Raw genomic sequence first — 5894 nt, forward strand, 5'->3', positions numbered from 1 at the left:
CTAAAATAGAAAGCAAAACAAAAACGAAAAAATAATTATGAAACAAATTTTTACTAATAAAACTTGTTTAAAAAAAATCTGAAAATATTCTGTCACAAAAAAATACATAAATGCCGTCATTAGGGGTGTTCAAAAAGATAAAATTTTCAAAACGCGAATACACGAGAAGCCAAATTTGGGGCAAATATAAAAAAAATGCGATTACAAAAAAAATTCCAAAAATATTGACGTTTACCTTGTGTTCAAGCGGGATAATACCCCGAAAAATGCCCAAATTGTTCCTAAATTATTATAAAATATTTTTTTCTAATGTGATCATAATGGTCCAAATTTTTTATTTAGATTGTTGCGTACCCTGGTTTTTTTTATGTGTTGTTTAAAATGAAAAAAAAAAAAAGATTTCGCACAATTTATGCAAAAAAAAAAGATTCTTTTTTTTTTAATAATAAAGTTAGATAATATAACATAATATTTTAAAAAATGTAGATTTTTTATTTTTACAAAAAATTATTTAGAGTGTCTATATAATAAAGTTGTACGGTTTTTATAGGAAGCGATGAAATAAATACTGAAATCAATAAGCAGATGTGTGGATTTTATACAAAACTTAAAAAATCATTTTAATTGTATCATTCAGGAAATACTGAAACTAATACAGGAAGGAAATTTGCTTAGAGTACAACAGAGACCAAATGGAACCTACCGTTCACGCTCAGCCATTCTTTATAATTGGAGATTGAGATGTCAATGCGGCTCCTGATGCCATGAGTGACTATGACAAAAATGCCAAAAAAAGCGATTGTTTCAATGAACCATGAAGAATTTAACGCAATCGCATCATATATGTAAAACTTTTACCGGAATACTTGAACGTTGAATCGCGAGTTGCTGGGCTGTTACCCCAAGAAAAATTTGTTATTGGTAGTCGCACAATTAACAGGGAAAATTTAGCAACACTTTGCTCAGATGAGTGGTTAAATGATGCTGTAATCCATTTTTACATGCTTAAATTCTTAATCTGCTAATGGACTTAAACAAGGCTAAAAAGCGCAATCTAATTTATGCCCTGCCTTCGTTTTGGCTCAACGATGGCCTAAAAAAAAACCTTGATTGGCTTTTCAAAAAAGTCCGTCTATGCAAGTACCACTGGACTTGTTTGGCTCTTCACGTTAAAAACAACCACTGGATACTCTTAATTGACAACACTTTTGTTAAAATAGTTGGGTTTGCGGACTCTCTTAATGGGGATAATACTTCGAAGCATATGTTTCTGAGATATACGATATTACGGTCATTTGTTACTAATAAACTTGGAGTTTGGAACAACGTTGCTTTTAATGCACCTCAACAACTCGATGGAAATAGTTGTGGAGTTTTAAACTAATATTTGCAGTAGCTGTTACTAACAAAGTGAACATATTAAAGATCCGAAAGCTATGGCGCTATACCGTCGATATATTCGTGCTTGTACAACGCATGTGCGCTAACATAAATAACGAAGATATATGACATTCCGTTTTGTGTTAAACCCTGTGGTGCTCGTTTAAAATGGTCACAGTGCAATCAGTGCAACCGTTCGTGTCACAATGCCTGCGCACCTTCGCACACGACATTTTTATGAAGCCAATGCATTTGACATATAAATGATGTTACCGGTTTATGTTGTTTAAAACTTTGTTTATTTTTGTAAAAAAAAATTTCAAACAAAAAATATTTTTATCACTTGTGAACTTGGTATAATAATTATATAAGTTCTTTTTTTATATATATAAAAAAAAAAAACATTTTTTTTATCCTGGCCGGTTTTTAGGTGCAACCTAAATTTATTTGGTTTTTCAGTTATTTATGTTTTATTTTATTTTGCACAATTAATTTTATTTTACAATTTAATCTTTATAAATTATCAATATTATTTTTAGTCATTTTATTTTTATAAAAGTTTAAAAGAGAGTCGTAAAAATTTGCTTTTTTTATTTATTTGCTATCGTAATAATTCGGGAACCATAATTCGTTTAAAAATAATTTTACCTCTATCTTGTAGAAAATTTAATTTTAATACCGATTACATAATTTTTTTTCGTTTTATAGTTAAAAATTAGACAAAAAAGTAAGAAAAATTAATATTAATTTTTTTTCTGGTAAAACCGATCATTCACATATTTACTTTAAATTCCTTTATTAAGTAGTATGTGAATTTTTAAATTAGGTACTAGGTGAATTAAATTATTGGATTCCTTTAAATTCCTTTATTAAGTAGTATGTGAATTTTTAAATTAGGTACTAGGTGAATTAAATTATTGGATTTTCTCATGTGTTAGTTCCGGGTTCTTCTTATATAAAGTTAATTTACAAAAATGACTCGATGATATTTATTAATAATTCACTTGATGACAGCAAGTAAAAAGTCATACAATGAAGAAGATATAGAAGTTGCGTTAAATGATATAAAAGAAAAAAATACTTCAATCAGAAAAGCTGCATTCAAATATGGCATTTCATTCTCAACTCTAATATGTCGCAAGAACAACAACAATTCAAGGGATCAGGATCAACAACCGTACTCTCACAGCAAACAGAGTCAATTATGGTGCATGCGTTTAAGTTCCTAAGTGATTGGGGTTATGGTTTAACACGAAATGATGTCATGGACTTCGTAAGCGGTTACCTTTTTTGTACAAATCAATCAGGCCTAATTAAAAACGGCAGGCCTGGCAAAGACTGGTTTTATGCATTTATAATGCATAAAACCAGTCTTTGCCAGGCCTGCCGATGGTCTAAAGAAATTTCCACAAGAAAAACTCACACTTTAGCATCTGCCAGAGTCGCTTCTTGTACGCAAGAAATAATTGATAATTATTTTGAAGTTGTCACTAAACAATATCAATTGTCTGGGATAACTTCTGGTTGTCACATTTGGAATTGCGATGAAACGGGTTTCTGTGGTGATCAAGGCAAAGCAACTGTAGTATGTCGAAAAAGTGCAAAGCGTGTTTTGAAACACACTGGTAACAATGAAAAAATCCATTATACAGTGAACAATTGCTGTAATGCTGATGGATACTTTACACCACCATTCGTGGTATACATAGCAAAACGAAACTTTAGAGCTGAGTGGGCTTTAGGTGGTCCGACTGGCACCAAATATTCAATTTCTAAATCTGGTTGGATGGAGGATGATACATTTATTGAATTGTTAAAGGAAGTGTATATACCAGAATGTCAAGCTATTAGTGGTACTCATATTTTACATCTTGATAGACATACGTCCATCTGCAAACTCATAATGCCATTGCCAAACCCTGCAGAAAAAGAAGTAACTCAAAATATAGAACCGATTACAACACCCTCACCTAAAAGAAGAAAAGTTATTAAATACAGAAAGTGTAAAAAAGAATTACATTCGGACATGATGTCATGCGAGAATCCCAATTGCAATACTTGGCTCTGCAACAAAACATGTTTGCCAAAAAATGTTGTAATGGGTTCGGATTTTTTTTGTTGTAAAAAAATGTAAACCTTAAATCTTTTATTATTTCTGTATGCTATATAAAAAATATATAGCATATTTCTGTATGCTATATAAAAAATATATAAATATATATACATTTACTTATATAAAATGTTATATTTATTAAATGTATTTTATATAGATCGGTTTTAACAGACTTTCTGCCAAAAGCGATCATTTTTTTTTCTTCTAGTTTTCATATTTTCAAATACAATTAAAAAATAAATAATGTGCTTGTTGGTATTTTTTATCTTATTTAAAAAAAACAGTTTAAAAATTTAAAAAAATAATAGTTACTTGATTTTTATTGTTCAGTGATCGGTTTGACCCGCTTTTACTCTTACTTTTAAAAAAATATTTATTAAAAAAAATCTTTTTCATAAAATTAACGTTTTTTAATAAAAATCTTTTCTTCAATCGGACTAAAAAGGAAGGCTTACACGTTAGCTGAGGAGAAAATTAAACAAATTAGGACGATAATGAAAGTAAAACAATTTGTAGGAAAAAAGCTCTACCTTTTCAGTGTTCTTGCATTTCAATAAATTTAGAAGATGAAAAAATTTTAGAATTTCCGAGGAACGGTTTCCTAAAATTACTAATATGGGTCAAATCTAGACAAAAAATTATTTTTTTCTTTTTAGTCCAATTGAAAAAGAGGAGTTTATTTTAAAAAAAGGTTTTTTTAATAATTATTATTTTCTACTTTTTAATCGAACTTAAAGAAAAGGTGTACTTTAAAAAAAAGATTTTTTAAAAAAATTTAATTCTTTAATTAAGATTTACTTTTCTACTTTCTCTTAAACTTATTTTTTCCACTTTTATTTTATTATCAAAAATAATTCACAATATTTCCGTATAATGTAATTTTCTTAATCACTTGGAATTTCTTTGAGCTAAGTTTGGTTTTGAAATGATTAGTTTAACTTCATATTTAATTTTAAAACACAATTTGTAAATATTTTCAATATGCTAACAGTTAATCTGTTTAAAATTATCAAATCGTTTTGAGTATATTTAATGAAACACTTTAATATATGAGTTAAATAAGTCTAGACAAAATAAGAAAAAAAATTATTTCTCTGGGATTTCTTGGGCTCAAATGTTTTGAGCTTGAAGAAAATTTAAAATTTTTTTTTTTTAAATAAAATGAATATAATTTATTTTTATTTTTATAATCTTTGGTGATCAACGACGTGCCATTTAGCAATCAGCAATCTGTTATTTAGTAATCTATGACCTGCCATTTGGCAATGTATGATTTGCCATTTTTGCGATCAACGGGCTGCTATTTGCCAATTAATGGTATGAAATCTTTAACCCAAATTTTTCTTTAAGATGCAACAAAATCTGAGCCATTTATTTTGAAAGTGACATAATTCACCTTTTTAAAAAAATCAAGTTGTTGATAACAATGATTACAATGTAACGGTATCTTTTCATTTGTGAAATAATCTAAATAAAATGCGTTGAAAATTATATTTGAAATTATTGCATTTGTGAGATTTTCACAAATGAAGAGATACCGTTACATTGTAATCATTGTTATCAATAACTTGATCTTTTTGAAAAGGTGACTTATGTCACTCTCAAAATAAACGACTCATCTAAACAAGTCAGTTGAAGTTTTACTGTTACTGTCTGCAATTTTTTACCAGGCCTGATTTAAATAATATATACCATTTGCTTAATAAATTAATATCATAATTATACTTTACTTATTATTCTGCTTATATAAATTAAATGATAATAGCTTGTAAAATAAACTATGATAATATATAATAATATGAAAATAGCTAATAAGTTAACTTATACAATAACTTCAACCTAGATAACTTCAATCTAGATAATTTGATGAAAAACATATTAAAACTTCTAAGCTTTCATCTTGCAGTAAAGTTCTTAAGGCGTTATATAATTGCCATGTCTCTACAAAAATTAAGTGTAAAGGATAGTAGAAATGAAACCCCTTCCTCCCTGCTTGCATCTATTTTCTCAACATCTAAGACTTTGAGAAAATAGTTGGAAAAAAAAACTGTACACAGAGACTTATGGAAATACCATCAAACATAAAAAAACAAAGATTTCCAATACAGCACCATTACTGCAACTGTGTGAATTTTGTCAATCTATAATTTTATATATATAAATTTTTTTTCAATTTTATTAACTTTATCTTGAAAAGACTTAACCTGACTTAGCCCGAACAAATTATTTAGTTATATTACAAAATTTTATATAATATAACTGAATTTTAAGTTTATTCAGAGTTATAGAGGGTTGTAAAAACAATTAAAAAAGCCCCCATAACTGTTGTGATCCAATCAGTCTTGAAAAGGTAAAAACAGTAAAAAAAAACTTGATCATGTAAAGCAACTAAGGGTGCACG

At 28.1% G+C, this 5894-nt stretch overlaps 1 protein-coding gene across 5 annotated transcripts in view; it reads right to left on the bottom strand.

Annotated features, from left to right (window-relative positions):
* Window positions 1-5894, bottom strand: part of LOC101239444 (centrosomal protein of 162 kDa) — a 56914-nt gene that overhangs the window by 436 nt on the left and 50584 nt on the right. The gene's annotated exons all lie outside the window — the stretch shown is intronic.

Source organism: Hydra vulgaris, chromosome 01 (genome assembly GCF_038396675.1).
Source record: "Hydra vulgaris chromosome 01, alternate assembly HydraT2T_AEP".
In the NCBI taxonomy this organism is placed as follows: domain Eukaryota; kingdom Metazoa; phylum Cnidaria; class Hydrozoa; order Anthoathecata; family Hydridae; genus Hydra; species Hydra vulgaris.